Raw genomic sequence first — 18019 nt, forward strand, 5'->3', positions numbered from 1 at the left:
ACGTGTGAAAACTTTTTCGGGGGGGGGGTTGACCCCCACAAAACTTTAGCACAGCTATTGTATATCAGAACCAGGCTAATACAGAAATACACACTTGTCAAAGGAAGATAGCTTTTCACAGATCTGCTTTCCTGACAATAGGCAGTGCTCAAAGTTATAGCAGTTAGTAAGCTTCTCTATCAAATCGCCCCAGTTCATTCTAATTTCTCACTTCCCCAACTTGTCAAGGAAGAGGTATCAATTCTCACTTCTTGTACTTAGCAAAAACAAAATATTATAGATTCCCCCCCCCCCCCGAGGGCCAAACTCATACCACCATATCTTAGGCTTTTGTTCAATATGGGTTTGGTTTTTCCCCCCAAAGTCCAAAATAGATGGTTATATACTGAAGTAGATTGTCTGAGTTTTCTTGTTGTTCAGTCGTTAAGTCGTGTCTGACCCTTCATGACCCCATGGACCATAGCATGCCAGGCCTTCCTGTCCTCCGCTCTCTCCCAGAGTGTGCTCAAATTCATATCCATTGCATCGGTGATGCTACCTAGCCATCTTACCCTCTGCTGTCCCCTTCTCCTTTTGCCTTCGATCTTTCCCAGCATCAAGTAGGGATGTCAGAGAATTCCGCGACGGATCTCGGTGAGGCCGAATGCCAGTGTATTCGGCCCCCCGAAATCCATCGCAGAATGGCCTGCCACCCCCTCGTCCCCCGCGGATCCCTCCCCGGGACGAGACTTACCTGGGGCGGATGTTTCGGACGACGACGGCGGCTCCAGCGGCAGCTTCGGCGGCGGTGGCTGGTCTTCCAACAGGCTGCCGCTGCCATCTGCGGTCTGTGTTTTTTTTTTCTTCTCCCCCCCATAGATGTGATAGGCTATGTAAAGACTTACGCCCAGTACACTATTTGCGTTCCCCTTTCTTTTCTTCGTCTTAGTCTACGTAACTATTTACGTAGACTAAGACGGCAAAAAATAAGGAACGCAAATGGTGGCGTAGCCGCCGCCATTTGCATACACGCTTTTTTTTTTTTTTTACCCAGAGCCCTCTGCAGCTGGAAATCCAGCTGCGGACGGCCCTGGCCTGGGCCTGGCCAGCTGCTCCGTGGAGCCGCCGCGGAGCACAGCCGGCCGTCGAGGATTCCGGGGGGGAGGACCGGATCGCCTCCCCCCCCCCCATGAACAGAATCCGCGAAAAGGTAAGTGACTTTCGTACATCCCTAGCAGGGTCTTTTCTAGTGAGTTTTCTCTTCGCATTAGGTGGCCAAAATATTTGAGCTTCAGCTTCAGTATCTGTCCTTCCAATGAGCAGTCAGGGTTGATTTCCTTTAGGATGGACTGATTTGACCTCCTTGCAGTCCAAGGGACTCTCAAGATTCTTCTCCAGCACCACAGTTCGAAAGCATCAATTCTTCGGCGCTCAGCCTTCCTTGTAGTCCAGCTCTCACAGCCATACGTTACTACTGGGAAAACCATAGCTTTGATTATATGGACCTTTGTCAGCAAGGTGATGTTTCTGCTTCTTACTATGCTGTCTAGGTTTGCCATAGCTTTCCTCCCAAGGAGCAAGCGTCTTTTAATTTCATGGCTACAGTCACCGTCTGCGGTGATCTTGGAGCCCAAGAAAGTAAAATCTGTCACTGCTTCCATTTCTTCCCCTTCCATATGCCAGGAAGTGATGGGGCCAGATGCCATGATCTTCATTTTTTTAATGTTGAGTTTCAAACCAGCTTTTGCACTCTCCACTTTCACCCTCAACAAGAGGCTCTTTAGATCCTCTTCACTTTCTGCCATTAGGGTGATATCATCTGCGTATCTGAGGTGGTTGATAATTCTCCCAGCAATCTTAATTCCAACCTGTGATGCATCCAACCCGGTATTTCTCATGATGTACTCTGCATATAAGTTAAATAAGCAGGGTGAAAATATACAGCCTTGTCATACTCCTTTCCCAATTTTGAACCAATCGGTTGTTCCATGTCTGGTTCTTACTGTTGCTTCTTGACCCTTGTACAGGTTTCTCAGGAGACAGGTAAGGTGGTCTGGTACTCCCATCTCTTTCAGAATTTGCCACATTTTGTTGTGATCCACACAATCAAAGGCTTGTGCGTAGTCAATGAAGCAGATATAGACGTTTCTGTGGAATTCTCTCGCTTTCTCCATGATGCAGCGAATGTTGGCGATTTGATCTCTAGTTCCTCTGCCTCTTCGAAACCCAGCTTGTACTTCCGGTAGTTCTTGGTTCACATACTGCTGAAGCCTAGCTTGTAGGATTTTGAGCATCACCTTGCTGGCATGTGAAATGAGCGCAATTGTACGGTAGTTTGAACACTCTTTGGCAGTGCCCTTCTTTGGAACTGGAATGTAAACTGACCTTTTCCAGTCTTGTGGCCACTGCTGAGTGTTCCAAATTTGTTGGCATATTGAGTGCAGCACTTTAACAGCATCATCTTTTAGGATTTTAAATAGCTCGGCTGGAAGACTGTCATCTCCGCTAGCTTTGTTGTTACTAATGCTTCCTAAGGCCCATTTGACTTCACTCTCTAGGCTGCCTGGCTCAAGTTCAGTGACCGCACTCTCATGGCTATCAGGGACATTCAGATCTTTCCTGTATAGTTCTTCTGTGTATTCTTGCCACCTCTTCTTAATCTCATCTGCTTCTGTTAGGTCCCTGCCTTCTTTGTCCTTTATCATGCCCGTCTTTGCACAAAACGTTCCCTTGAGATCTCCGATTTTCTTGAAGAGATCTCTAGTCTTTCCCATTCTCTTGTTTTCCTCCATTTCTTTGCATTGTTCATTTAAGAAGGCCTTCTTGTCTCTCCTTGCTATTCTCTGGAAATCTGCATTCAGTAGGGTATATCTTCCCCTTTCTCCCTTGCTTTTCGCTTCCCTTCTTTCCTCAGCTACTTGTAAAGCCTCATCAGACAGCCACTTGGCTTTCTTGCATTTCTTTTTTCTTTGGGATGGATTGAGTTGCTGCCTCCTGAACAATGTTACGGACCTCCATCCATAGTTCCTTAGGCACTCTGTCTATCAGGTCTAATCCCTTAAATCTATTCCTCACCTCCACTGTATATTCATCAGGGATATGATTTAGGTCATAACTGAATGGTTTAGTGGTTTTCCCTACGTTCTTCAATTTCAGCCGAAATTTTGCAACAAGCAGCTCATGATCTGAGCCACAGTCAGCTCCAGGTCTTGTTTTTACTGACTGTATAGAGCTTCTCCTTCTTTGGCTGCAAAGGACATAATCCATCTGATTTTGATATTGACCATCTGGTGATATCCATATGTAGAGTCGCCTCTTGTGCTGTTGAAAAAGAGTGTTTGCTATGATCAGTGTGTTCTCTTGGCAAAACTCTATTAGCCTTTGTCCTGCTTCATTTTGTACACCAAGGCCATGTTTGCCTGTTATCCCGGTGATTTCTTGACTTCCTACTTTAGCATTCCAATCCCCTATGATGAAGAGGACATCTTTTTTTGGTGTTAGTTCTAGAAGGTGTAGGTCTTCATAGAACCGATCAACCTCAGCTTCTTCGGCCTCAATGGTTGGGGCATAGACTTGAATTACTGTGATGTTGAATGGTTTGCCTTGGATTCATACTGAGATCATTCTATCGTTTTTGAGATTGTACCCCAGTACTGCTTTTCCCACCCTTTTATTGACTATGAGTGCTACTCCATTTCTTCTAAGGGATTCTTGCCCACAGTAGTAGATATGATGGTCACCTGAATTAAATTCGCCCATGCTTGTCCATTTTAGTTTGCTGATACCCAAGATGTCGATGTTCAATCTTGCCATCTCATGTTTGACCACCTCCAGCTTATCTTGATTCATTGATCTTACATTCCAGGTTCCTAAACAATATTGTTCTTTACAGCACTGGACTTTCTTTTCACCACCAGACACATCCACAGCTGAGTGTCCTTTCGGCTTTGGCCCAGCCACTTCACTCTTTCTGGCGCTACTTGGAAATTCCCTCTGCTCTTCCCCAGTAGTATTTTGGACACCTTCCGACCTGAGGGGCTCATCTTCCGGTGCCATATCTTTTAGCCTTGTGATACGTTCCATGGGGTTTTCTTGGCAAGAATACTGGAGTGGGTTGTCATTTCCTTCTCCAGTGGACCACATTTTGTCAGAACTCTCCGCCATGACCTGTCTGTCTTGGGTGGCCCTGCACAGCATAGCTTATGGCTTCACTGAGTTACGCAAGCCCCTTCGCCACAACAAGGCAGTGATCGATGAAGGGGCTGAGTTTTCTACAAGATGCCAAAACCTGCTTGTGGTGGTCCAATATATAATATAGATATTTCATATTTATTTTGTGCATTTCTTAAGTTCCCAAGGCACTTGATAATCCTTACAGTGCTATAAAGGTGGGCTAGTATCATTCCAATATTACAAGCTTGGGGATTTGGGGAGTGTCTCCACGGTCGATTTGCTGCAAGCTGGCTCCGTTTCTAGGTCGTTTGGGGCACATAACGTTATGGCCCAGTAACCTGGAGCTTTTTGCAGAAAAAAACAGATTTCCTGAGACTATTTTAAGTCTGATTCCTTTCTTTAGGTTGGATTCTCCGCGGTGTAGTTGTTGTGTGCCCCAACCCCCACATTTACCTTGAGTATGCTAGCCATGCCCAGGGCTGTGCCTTTCCCCATGACTCCGGTCAAGGGGTGTTTCCTGTCCCTGTATTTTCCATCCCTGTGTTTGCCAGCACAAACCAATTAGTGTCTACTCAGAAGTAACTCCCATTGTGGTCAACGAGGCTTGTCTCCTGAATGTGCACTTCCGAATTTACAAAGATCCCCCTCAATCAAAACAGCACATTTTAAACCACTAATTCCCTAAAGGCTGTAAAGTGCTATCTTGAAGCTGCGATTCTCTGTTGTTTGGTTTATTGCCATTTGGAAGTAACTACTTCGCACCTTCGACCCTGCGCTGTGTCAGATTAAAAGGGGGCTGGTTTCCCGTCACTGTGTTTCCCCTCCCTGTCTTTCCCAGCAGAAACATATGTGTGTTTACTCAAAGTTAACTCCCATTGTGGTCAATGAGCCTTGTTTCCAAAATGCGTACTCCAGAAGTTACCGAGTTTCCCATGCATCGAAATAACACATTTAGGAGCCTTAATGTCAAAGCTGAGTGTCTTTGATGTTTGCTTGCTTGCTTTTCAGAAGTAACTGATTTGCAGCTTCGATCCTTTGTAGCATTGGGAGCTTCAGTGGAAAGGAGAAAGGGGATTAGAAAGGGGGTTGGTTGGAGCCATGGTGCTTCAAGTATTCAGAGGGTTAACTCTCCTAAAGGATGTGAATAGGGGTGGACGAAAGTCACTTACCTGTCCTCGAAGCTTGTTCGCGGTGGGGGGGAGGCGCTTTGCTGCTCCCCCCGCAAAGTTCAGACTGTGGGGGGAGGCTTCCCGCCTCGCCCGGCCGAAATTCAGGCCAGGGGGGAGGCTTCCCGCCTTGCCCGGCCGAAATTCAGGCCGGGGGGGAGGCTTCCCGCCTCGCCCGGCCGCGAACTCAGAAGTTTTTTTTTTAAAAAAAACGCCCCCGTAATAGGCTACGTGACGATTAACGTAGCCTATCACGGCTAGATCTGCAAAGTCAGCCGTGATAGGCTACGTTAATCGTCACGTAGCCTATCACGGGTGACTTTGAAAAAAAAAAAAGCACGTACGCAAATGGCGGCCCCCATAGGGAGCCGCCATTCCCATTCCTTATTTGGTCGCTGTAGTCTACGTAAATCTTTACGTAGATTACGGCGAAAATAAGGGTAACGCAAATAGCGTTGCCCTTATTTTCGCCGTAGTCTACGTAAATCTTTACGTAGACTACAGCGACCAAATAAGGAACGGGAATGGTGGCTCCCTATGGGGGCCGCCATTATCCGTACGCGCTTTTTTTTTTAAAGTCACCCGTGATAGGCTACGTGACGATTTACGTAGCCTATCACGGCTGACTTTGCAAATCTAGCCATGATAGGCTACGTTAATCGTCACGTAGCCTATCACGGGGGCGTTTTTTTTTTTTTTTTTTTATTGCAATGGCGGCGGCGGCAGCCGGTCAAAAGACCGGCTGCCGCCCCCACCCCGGACGAACACCCGCCGAACCACCGGCCGGACCCGCCGCCGGGAGGGACATTCGGCAAAGGTAAGTCCCGTCCCGGGGGGGTGTGCGGGGGGCGGGGGGGTGCACAGAATTTCTCCCCGAAACTTGTTCGGGGGGCCGAACACGTTGGCGCTCGGCCCCCCGAAGTTTCGGGGAAAAATTCTCCGCCATCCCTAGCTTCGAAGCACTATGTTGAAGCTGCTTTCTTAGCTGTAAGAGAGTAATTAATGCAAAGCTTCAAAGCTTTGATTGTTCACAGCATCGGGAGCTTCAGGGGAGAAAGAAGGCTGTGCCTGTATTTCTTTAATGTTTGCTTTGCAGTAATTAATGAAAAGTTTTGATCATTCGCAGCTTTGTCAGCTGTAAGGAAGGATGGGGGAAGCCTTTTGCATTGCAGGGGAGGGAAGCCTCTCGCATTGGTTGAGCAGACCCTGTTAGTCTGATGACATCACTCCAATCCCCCCACCCGACCCAGAAGTATGTTCCTGTGAAGGGACTTAGAATGGTGCGGTGCACTCATTCGTGTAGCCCTGCGTGGACCAAAGCTGGCTCCTTGAAAGATCTGGGTAAGCCACCATTGGCTTCTCCTTCCGTTGTCATGGAGACACCCCCGGGGAGAAGGAAGGGGGAAGGGAATGAGGTTGAGAAATAGCAACTTGTTTAAGACCTCCCAAAGGGGATATGGACAATTGATTTTGTTTTAGAAAATGACTGTACATGTTTTGAGCTTCACACCTCTTCTTTAAGAGTATCGTCCATTTATAACTTGTTCCAGAGAGTTGCAAAACGAAAATACCCTTTAAAAAGAGCTGAAAAGCTTGAAAAGTGTCAGGCTATTTCCTAAAAATAAAATCTGTCTTCTGCAGCACTCTGAATATTTTCCTCTTAATTTTGCCATAGATTCATGTACTCCCTTCTTCCTTGACTAAGGGAAAAAGTAGATGTATGTAACAATCTCCTGGCCGTTCACTTTTAAATGAAACGCAGCAGCAGAAGCCTGCCCGTTCTGAGCAGAGAAATGGTGGGTGTATTGGATGTACCTTTCCCCTCTGACAATTTTCCTGCTCAAATCCCCCCACCCCCAATGCTTTTCCTCCCACTGTTATGGATACAGATGCCATCATGTCTCTGCTCTCAACTACAGTATCCCACAGTTGCTTTTCATTATATAATATAAATATTTAAAAAATCACAGACAGGAGACTGTTACATGTATCGCCTATGTAATTTCTAGCTTGACCTCAAGAATTCCCAGTAAGTTGACTAAATTGAGATCTGAACCAGGAGGTTCCCAAGCTCATATTCTTCAACACCATGCTAAATTAGATCTCTGGAGTAGGATTAGGATCAGAGAGTATTTGAGAGAGGATTCAGACAACGGCTTTACAGACTCGTGGAGAGGTCATGACTCAGAGTACCTTCTCACTGCCATCGTCACCAGGTGCTATTGCTCCTTATTGTTGCTCCCGCTTGCTTGCTTGACAGGCAGGGAGCCAGTAAGCAAGTAGGCAGTGGAATTTACTTCTCCTCCGTTTCACCACCAATGTTGTCTGTCTGAGAGTGAGAGGCAGGTAAACAAGTAGTTTGCAATGGTGAACACGAGCAACTCCAGGCGGCAACTGTCAATGGGCAACTACTGAGATGCTGCCCTCGGCAGGTGCCTGACTATTATGCCTGTCTTTGATGAGGGCCCTGGCTGGGTAAGAGCTCTGCCTTGAAACTTCTGAGACCTCCAGCCAGTCGGAGCAAACAGTACTAGGGTTGATGAGCCAATGGTCTAACTCTGTTAGAGTTATATTTGTTTGGTAAATGACAGCTGTGTAGTTGCAAAGTGTAACTGGTACAAGGCAGGTGCTATAGAAAGAAACACACACACTACTATTTCAAAAGCAAACAGCATTATATTGGGAGTTGATAAGTAAAATACAACCTAAGTCCTACTTAGAGTAAACCCACTGAAATGAAAGAAGCTTAAGTTAATGCTGACTAACTTAAGTCCCATTCATTTCAATGGGTCTACTCTAAGTAAGACTTAGGTTGGATTTTACCTGGGGAAAACAAATAGCCTCTGAAGTAAAGGTTGAGTGCAGCCATTACAGTTGTACTGTTCAAGCAAAGGGACACTTACTACCAATGAAGGAGGAGGGAGGGAGGGAGGGAAGCAATCTACATCAGAGAGTAGTTAGTTACAAGAAGAAACTTATGGAGGAAGAAAACAAGTTCCCTTTTGTCTGTCACCCCTCACTGGTTCAGACAACTTATCACAAGTATGTTGCTTTACTCTAACAATATCATTTTCTTGTTTCAAAATAAATCAAGACAGCCTCTTTCGTTAAAACTATCCAAGGGTATTAGTTTTGTAATATTACCCTAGGCAGTTGATATGAAGCAGAGGTAAACGCAAAGCTGAGAATGGTATTCCTTCAAAGATCAATGGGTACATGTGTTTATTTGAACTCACTTTTTTTTGGCTAATGTTAATATAAGCATGCCAAGGCCTGACCAAGCTTCAGAAGGAAAGGTAGGCTTGCCAGGAGAGACAAATACAAATTGCTATTGACTTTAATTCTCAGGCTGGATGACAAGAAATCAATTCAAAAATATGTTAAAAGGCTTCTTGAGGTGGGCATTATTACTTTGAAGTAGAGATGTCTGCAAAACGTGCCCTTCTTTTCTACTCCATGGGCTCAAATATCCACAGAAACTCTGCAGTATGCACTGGATATCCTTGCTTTTTGGAACCGCAGGCAAAAATTGGATGATCATCACAATGTGCATCGAAATGCCACCCGACTACACTGCTTTTGATGGGATGGGTATTTGGATTATTAAGCACAATTTTGCTTGTGCTAAAGTTTCTTTATTTACCCACTGCTTTGCCCCATCTCATTAGAGTGTGCACAAATGTACACTTCTAGGGCTAATAAACTGAAACTCAATCCAGACAAGACTGAGATGATGTTGGTTGGTGGTTCTGCTGACTGGATGGAGGGTGCTCAACCTGTTCTGGATGGGACTGCACTCCCCCTGAAGGAGCAGGTTCATAGTTTGAGGATTCTCCTAGAACCATCCTTGTTGCTTGAGGCTCAGGTGGCCTCAGTGGCAAGGACTGCCTTCTACCAACTTCAGTTGGTGGCCCAGCTATGCCCCTAACTGGACAGGGATAACCTAGCTTCAGTTGTCTATGCTCTGGTAACCTCCAAGTTAGATTACTGCAATGTGCTCTATGTGGGGCTCCCTTTGAAGATGGTTCAGAAGCCGCAGCTCCTGCAAAATGTGGTGGACAACTGATAATGGGAACCAGAAAGTCTGCACATATAAGACCTACTCTGGCCCGCTTGCATTGGTCTCCGGGAGACCAAGGTTGCTGAGTGCATGTACTGGAGGTTGGGCCCGAAGGGCAGTCTGGGGATTCTGCTCATGTACCATCCACCCCGCTGCATGACTGACTCCCTGGCTGAGGTGCTTGAGGTGGTCTCTGATGTGCATGTGCAGTCCCCTAACTTATTGGTGTTGGGGGACATCAATGTACATTCAGAAGCCATTCTCACGGGGCCACCTCGGGACTTCATGGAGACCATAGCTTCCTGGGAGCTGTACCCTATTCTAACTGGGCCCACCCATGTAGCCAGTCACAGACTAGACCTTGTATTTGTTTCTGGAGAAGCGGGGAGTGATCTGGAAGTTGGGGTATATCCACCACCCCCTTGTCATGGTCAGATCACTACCTGGTGACATTGGACTTCTCGGTTCCACAACCCCTCTGCAGCGGTGGAGGACCCATTAAAATGGTCCACCCCAGGCATCATATGGATCCGAATGGATTCCTGAACGTGCTTGGGGATTCTCTGGAGCACGCAAATGGCCACTCGGTCGAGGCCCTGGTGGGTGGCTGGAATGCTGCAATCACTGGGGCATTAGATCGGGTGGCTCCGAAACGCCCTTTCCCCCTGAACAGGGTTCGAACTGCACCATGGTTCAATCCGTGGTTACAAGCCCTGAAACAGGAGGTGAGATGGCTAGGGTGCCGGTGGCGGAAGTCTTGCTCCAAAGACGATCAGACACGGGCTAGAGCTGTATCTTCAACCTATCACGTGGCGATGAAGGCAGCAAAAAAGGAATACTATGCTGCCTCTATTGCGTCCGCAAAGTGCTGTTCCAAGTGGTCTGGAGCCTGGTTGGTCCAGTTGCTCCGGAACCACTGGAGCATTCTAAAGCCTCCTGTGAGCCCTTGGCAAGGCACTTTGCAGAATTGATCAGATCAGGAGTAGGGATGGCAGAGAATTCTGCCACAGATTCCAGTGAGGCTGGATTCTTTAGAATCCGGCCCCCTGGAATCCGTGGCAGAACGGCCTCCTGCCCCCCCGCCCCCCCGCAGAATCCCCCGGGATGGCACTTACCTGGGGTGGAGGCGGTGGTTCTGGCGGCGGCGGCGGCTCCGGCAGCTGGTTTCCTGGCCGGCCATGGCAGGGCTGCTGCCGCTGCCATTGCCATCCTCGCAGCCATGATAGGCTATGTAAGAATTTACGTAGCCTATCACGGCTAACCCCCCCCAACCCCCCCCAGCGTACACAAATGGCGGCGGCTACAGTGGCCGCCATTTGCGTTCCCTATTTTTCGCCGATTTATCTTACGTAAATATTTACGTAAATATTTACATAGGCTAGAACAGCGAAAAATAAAGGAACGCAAATAGCGCCCACTACGCTATTTGCGTTCCCTTTTTCGCCATAATAGCCTACGTAAATATTTACGTAGGCTAGAATGGTGAAAAATAGGGAACGCCAATGGCGGCTGCCATAGCCGCCGCCATTTGCGTATGCTGGTTTTTTTTGGGGGGTTAGCCGTGATAGGCTGCGTAAATACTTACGTAGCCTATCACGGCAGCCTGGCTGGATGCAAATGGCAGCTGCTATGGCGGCCACCATTTGTGTCCACACCAGCACGTCCTTGGCTGGAAATCCGGCTGCGGATGGCCCTGGCTGGCTGCTCTGCGGCCTGGCCGTGGAGCGGAGCGGAGCCGGCCAGGATTCTGGGGGGGAGGACCGGATCACCTCCCCCCCCCGTCGAGGATTCCGGGGGGAGGGATAGAGCGCCTCCCCCCCCGCGAATCAATCCGCAAAAAGGTGAGTTTCGTACATCCCTAATCAGGAATGTGATCTCCTGTGCGCCTTGGATACAGTTAGCGAGCGGGAGGCAGCCTGTGGCAAACCGGTTTTGTGGGATCGGTTCCAGCTTCTTCCTTCTGATGAAGTGGACAAGGTGCTTTCATCTGTAAAGCCGACCACCTGCTTACTTGATCCTTGCCCATCTTGGCTCATTATGAGCTGCAGAGAGAGATTGGGTGAGGGGATCAGGGTGGTGGTGAATGCCTCCCTTGAGGAGGGAGTGATGCCATCAGCCCTCAAGGAGGCAGTGATAAGACCGCTCTTAAAGAAGCCCTCCTTGGATCCCCAAGTTTTGAACAACTTTTGCCCAGTCTCGGATCTGCCATTTTGGGGCAAGATCAATGAGCGGGTGGTGGCGATGTAGCTGAAGGCATACTTGGAAGAAGCCAATTATCTAGATCCATTCCAATCAGGCTTCAGGCCTGGGCATGGGACAGAAACGGCCTTGGTCGCTTTGGTGGATGATATGAGGAGGGCATTGGATAGGGGTGAATGCTCCTTCCTTGTTCTCCTCGACCTCTCAGTGGATCAGTGGCTTAAGTCACCTTGATTAGGGATGGACGAAAGTCCCTTACCTGGTCCCGCAGCTTGCTTCACGGTGGGGGGGAGGCGCTTCGGTTCTCTCCCCGAAGTTCAGGCCGGTGGAGGAGGTGCCCCGCCTCGCCCAGCTGAAATTCAGGCCGGGGGGGGAGGCGCCCCGCCTCGCCCGGCCGAAATTCAGGCCAGGGAGAAGCGCCCCGTCTCCCCGGCCGCGAAATAAAAAAGAAAATGTAAAAAACACACACACACACACCCGTGATAGGCTACGTAACGATTTACGTAGCCTATCACGGCTGACTTTGGAAATCTAGCCGTGATAGGCTACGTAAATTGCTACGTAGCCTATCACATGTTGTTGGGGTTTTTTTACTTTATTTTGTAATGGTGGCGGCAGCCGGTCGGAAGACTGGCCGCCGCCCCCGCCGAAACGCCGCCATGACCTGCCACCGAGAGGGACATTCAAGGGAGGTAAGTCCCATCCCGGGGGGGGGGGGCGGAGAATTTCACCGCCAATTTCGGGGGGCCGAATGCGTTGGCATTCGGCGTCCCAGAGATTCGTGGAGAAATTCTCCGCCATCCCTACTTTTGATACCACTGACCACGGTATCCTCCTGGACCGCCTGGAGAGGATGGGCACCGGAGACATTGTATTACGGTGGTTCTGGTCCTTCCTGTCTGGCAGGTACCAGAGGGTAGCACTGGGAGAGGAGGTGTCAGACCTGCGGCCACTCACATGTGGGGTGCCACAGGGTTCCATCCTTTCCCTGATGCTATTAAAATCTATGTGAAGCCGCAGGGCTATCATCAGGAGGTTTGGGGTGTGGTGTCATCAGTATGTGGATGCCACGCAGCTCTATCTCTCATTCAAATCTTCACCAGGGTTGGCCGTAGGATCCCTGTCTAAATGTCTGGCGATGGTAAGTGGCTGGATGGGGAGGAATAAGCTGAAGCTGAACCCTGACAAGACCGAGGTACTTTTGGTGGGAGACAAGAGGAGGTTGGGGGATGCTGACCTGGTGTTGAATGGGGTACAGCTACCCTTGAAAGTCCAGGTCCGCAGCCTGGGGGTCATTTTAGACTCCCAGCTGTCCATGGAGGCTCAGGTGTCAGCTGTGAGCCGGACAGCATTGTACCAACTCCATCTGATATGGCGGCTGCGCCCCTACCTTCCTGACCATCTGCTCCCATCGGCAGTACATGCCCTGGTCTCCTCTCGTCTAGACTACTGTAATGCGCTGTACATGGGATTACCCTTGAAGACGGTTCGGAAGCTGCAGCTTGTGCAGAACACGGCAGCTCACCTGATTAAAGGCAGCTGCTGGTGGGATCACATCACACCGGTGCTGAAGGAGTTGCACTGGTTACCAGTTGTTTTCTGGGCCAAATTCAAGGTGTTGGTTTTAACCTTTAAAACTCTATGCGGTTCCGGCCCAACCTATCTCAAGGAGTGCCTCCAGCAATACCAGACAGGCCGCTTAACAAGATCAGCCTCGGATGGCCTTCTCTCTGTCCCAACAGCCAGGACGGCTAGGCTGGTGAGGATGAGGGAGAGGGCCTTCTCTATGGTGGCCCCCACTCTGTGGAACTCCCTCCCTAGGGAGCTCCATCATGCCCCCTCTTTAATGAGCTTCCACCATGCGCTGAAAACTTGGTTATTCAGGCAGGCGTTTGGGGTGGGTTAGGGTATTTTTAAATAATGTTTTAATGTATAATTTTACAGTTTTAAATTATACCATTGTACATTGCCCAAAGTGGCCAGGTGACCGGCCAGATGGGTGATTAAGAAATCAAATAAATAAATAAATAAATAAATAAATAGGCTTCCTATTTGTTTCCAAGCCCAATTCAAGGTGCTGGTTTTAACCTATAATGCCTTACACAGCTCGGGACCACAATACCCGATGAAGTGCCTCTCCTGGTTCAAACATAGCCGTACACTACACTCAACATCTAAGGTCATCCTCCGGGTGCCTACTCCAAAGGAGGCTTGGAAGACAGCAACAATGGTGGTGCCCCAATTGTGGAATGATCTCCCCGATGAGGCCTGCCTGGCACCAACACTGTTATTTTTTCAGCCCAGGTCAAGACTCTTCTCTTTTCCCAGGCATCTGGCAGCATGCGATGAGTTTTAATTGATCCTGGAATTGTTTATGGTTTAGCTAATTGCTGAAAGTTGTTTTTAGATATGTTGTCTTTCTGAATACTGTCTGTTTGTGTGTTTTTATATTTTAAATTTTTCGTATTGTACTTTTAATGTTTTAAACTTTGTAAAATGCCCAGAAAGCTTCGGCTATGGGGTGGTGTAGAAATGTAAACAGCAACAACAATAATAGTTGTCAACAATGGATAGTAAAATCAGATAACACTGGATATAATAAATGTTTAGGATAATTGCTTGCACTAACAGAACTATAATATTTGACTCAGAAGCTGAGCCCTAGATGAAATCTTGTTAAGTTATATGGGAAAATGAACAACAGATTTCTTTTAAATGGGCATGTAATAGCTTAATAAACTACAATTTACTGTGTGTGCATGTAATATTCCTTACAGTCAGCTTATAACCTTTTTTCCTCAGAAATCATCCTCAGAGCATGAGTGAGAAAGACCTACAGAAAAGTGCATACAGGCCTATACAAAGCTGGCCTTACCATGAAGCAAGGCAGACAATCACATGAGGTGACAGATTACAGAGAAGGGAGCACCATTTTACTGCCTTCACCTTCCGTTTCTGAGCAATATTTTACAAAATGAACAGCGGTGGAGTGTCATTTTTTATTTTTCACCTCAGATGTAGGCATGCCTAGGTTTGGCCACTGGGGTTGACTCTAAGAAAGCTGCCTGTAGCCAACCTGTTGGCTCAAAAGTGTTCTATAGTAATTAACTCTCTCTCTCTCTCTCTCTCTCTCTCTCTCAAATATATATATATATATATATATATATACACACACACACACACTTCAACCCTGCCCCCCCCAAATTACAGATTCTCCTAGTCAACACCAGCTGCTGTTTGCTTTTGTAGTATGGCAATTACCACAAAGATCTGCAAGCCACAGCTAATGAAGCAAACATAGCAGCACATGCTTTCTATATGAAGTGGTCTAAACTGCAGTAGACAAAAAGAAGATTGTAACTCAAGGCATGTGTGTGTGTGTGAGCAGTTTGGAAAGACAAAATTAACTAATGCTCCACTGGCTCCCTCACAAGTTACCAGCTCTTCTGCTTTTCATTTTTCTGCCGCCTTCTATTTTGGTTGCCCTTGGAGCAGATGACAAAGCAGAATGGTTTCTTCTATCTTTCAATAAAAGAGAAAGGGGGTATTATGGCCTGTGTTGTAGTATTTTAACAGGCATAACACCGTCTTGGAATTTGGTTTTAAACCGTCTCTGGTTTTTGAATACATTTTTACTGCTGATTTCTGTTACTTTTTGCTACTTTTTTAATGCTTTAATGTTATATTGTAGGGGTTGTTTTAAAGAGTTAGTTATGGTTTTATCCTTATTTAATTTGTATCCAATTTTCCGCCAAAAAATGACACTCAAGGCGTTTTAAACAACAATAAAATCCAGTTTAAAAACTAAATCTTAATTAAAACCCAGCATTAAAAACAAGTAAGTTTGTTGTTAGCTGCCTTGCATTCTCCAGAGCAAAGATGGGGTATAAATAAATACATACATAAATTGGAAGAGCAGCAGAAAGCTGCTATTTGAAGAACCTATATGTACCTGCCTATGTTTTCATGGGGTTTTCCTGGCAAGAATACTGGAGTGGGTTGCCATTTCCTTCTCCAGTGGACCACATTTTGTCAGAACTCTCTGCCATGACCCGTCCGTCTTGGGTGGCCCTGCACGGCATAGCTTATGGCTTCACTGAGTTACGCAAGCCCCTTCGCCACAACAAGGCAGTAAGAATCCCTTAGAAGAAATGGAGTAGCACTCATAGTCAACAAAAGGGTGGGAAAAGCAGTACTGAGGTACAATCTTAAAAACGATAGAATGATCTCAGTACGAATCCAAGGCAAACCATTCAACATCACAGTAATTCAAGTCTATGCCCCAACCACTGAGGCCGAAGAAGCTGAGGTTGATCAGCTATGAAGACCTACAACACCTTCTAGAACTAACACCAAAAAAAGATGTCCTCTTCATCATAGGGGATTGGAATGCTAAAGTAGGAAGTCAAGAAATCACCAGGATAACAGGCAAGCATGGCCTTGGTGTACAAAATGAAGCAGGACAAAGGCTAATAGAGTTTTGCCAAGAGAACACGCTGATCATAGCAAACACTCTTTTCCAACAGCACAAGAGGCGACTCTACACATGGACATCACAAGATGGTCAATATCGAAATCAGATTGATTATGTCCTTTGCAGCCAAAGATGGAGAAGCTCTATACAGTCAGTAATAACAAGACCTGGAGCTGACTGTGGCACAGATCATGAGCTGCTTCTTGCAAAATTTTGGCTTAAATTGAAGAACGTAGGGAAAACCATTAAACCATTCAGGTATGACCTAAATCATACCCCTTATGAATATACAGTAGAGGTGAGGAATAGATTTAAAGGATTAGACCTGATAGACAGAGTGCCTGAGGAACTATGGACGGAGGTCCATAACACTGTTCAGGAGGCAGCAACTAAATTCATCCCAAAGAAAAAGAAATGCAAGAAAGCAAAGTGGCTGTCTGAGGAGGCTTTACAAGTAGCTGAGGAAAGAAGGGAAGTGAAGAGCAAGGGAGAAAGGGGGAAGATATAGCCAACTGAATGCAGAGTTCCAGAGAATAGCAAGGAGAGACAAGAAGGCCTTATAAATGAACAATGCAAGGAAATGGAGGAAAACAAGAGAATGGGAAAGACTAGAGATCTCTTCAAGAAAATCGGAGATCTCAAGGGAGCGTTTTGTGCAAAGACAGGCATGATAAAGGACAAAGAAGGCAGGGACCTAACAGAAGCAGATGAGATTAAGAAGAGGTGGAAAGAATACACAGAAGAACTATACACGAAAGATCTGAATGTCCCTGATAGCCATGATAGTGCGGTCACTGAACTTGAGCCGGACATCCTAGAGAGTGAAGTCAAGTGGGCCTTAGGAAGCATTAGTAACAACAAAGCTAGCGGAGATGACAGTCTTCCAGCTGAGCTATTTAAAATCCTAAAAGATGATGCTGTTAAAGTGCTGCACTCAATATGCCAACAAATTTGGAACACTCAACAGTGGCCACAAGACTGGAAAAGGTCAGTTTACATCCCAATTCCAAAGAAGGGCAATGCCAAAGAGTGTTCAAACTACCGTACAATTGTGCTCATTTCACATGCCAGCAAGGTGATGCTCAAAATCCTACAAGCTAGACTTCAGCAGTATGCGAACCGAGAACTACTGGAAGTACAAGCTGGGTTTCGAAGAAGCAGAGGAACTAGAGATCAAGTCGCCAACTATCACTGGATCATGGAGAAAGCAAGAGAATTCCAGAAAAACGTCTATTTCTGCTTCATTGACTACGCTAAGCCTTTCATTGTGTGGATCACAACGAACTGTGGCAAATTCTGAAAGAGATGGGGGTACCAGACCACCTTACCTGTCTCCTGAGAAACCTGTACGAGGGTCAAGAAGCAACAGTAAGAACCGGACATGGAACAACCGAGTGGTTCAAAATTGGGAAAGGAGTACGACAAGGCTGCATATTGTCGCCCTGCTTATTTAAATTATATGCAGAGTACATCATGAGAAACGCCGGGTTGGATGAATCACAGGTCGTAATTAAGATTGCTGGGAGAATTATCAACCACCTCAGATACGCAGATGATACCACCCTAATGGCAGAAAGCGAAGAGGATCTAAAGAGCCTCTTGTTGAGGGTGAAAGAGGAGAGTGCAAAAGCTGGTTTGAAACTCAACATTAAAAAAACGAAGATCATGGCATCTGGCCCCATCGCTTCCTGGCATATGGAAGGGGAAGAAATGGAAGCAGTGACAGATTTTATTTTCTTGGGCTCCAAGATCACTGCAGACGGTGACTGTAGCCATGAAATTAAAAGACGCTTGCTCCTTGGGAGGAAAGCTATGGCAAACCTAGACAGCATAGTCAGAAGCAGAGACATCACCTTGCTGACAAAGGTTCGTCTAATCAAAGCTATGGTTTTCCCAGTAGTAACGTACGGCTGTGAGAGCTGGACTATAAGGAAGGCTGCGTGCCAAAGAATTGATGCTTTCGAACTG

At 46.9% G+C, this 18019-nt stretch overlaps 1 protein-coding gene across 4 annotated transcripts in view; it reads right to left on the reverse strand.

The window, feature by feature from the left end:
• Positions 1 to 18019, reverse strand: part of UBE3D (ubiquitin protein ligase E3D) — a 101669-nt gene that overhangs the window by 17198 nt on the left and 66452 nt on the right. The window lies entirely within an intron of this gene.

The sequence above is a fragment of the Heloderma suspectum genome, chromosome 1, assembly GCF_057233095.1.
Source record: "Heloderma suspectum isolate Gila_16-S chromosome 1, 16-S_ref, whole genome shotgun sequence".
NCBI lineage: Eukaryota > Metazoa > Chordata > Lepidosauria > Squamata > Helodermatidae > Heloderma > Heloderma suspectum.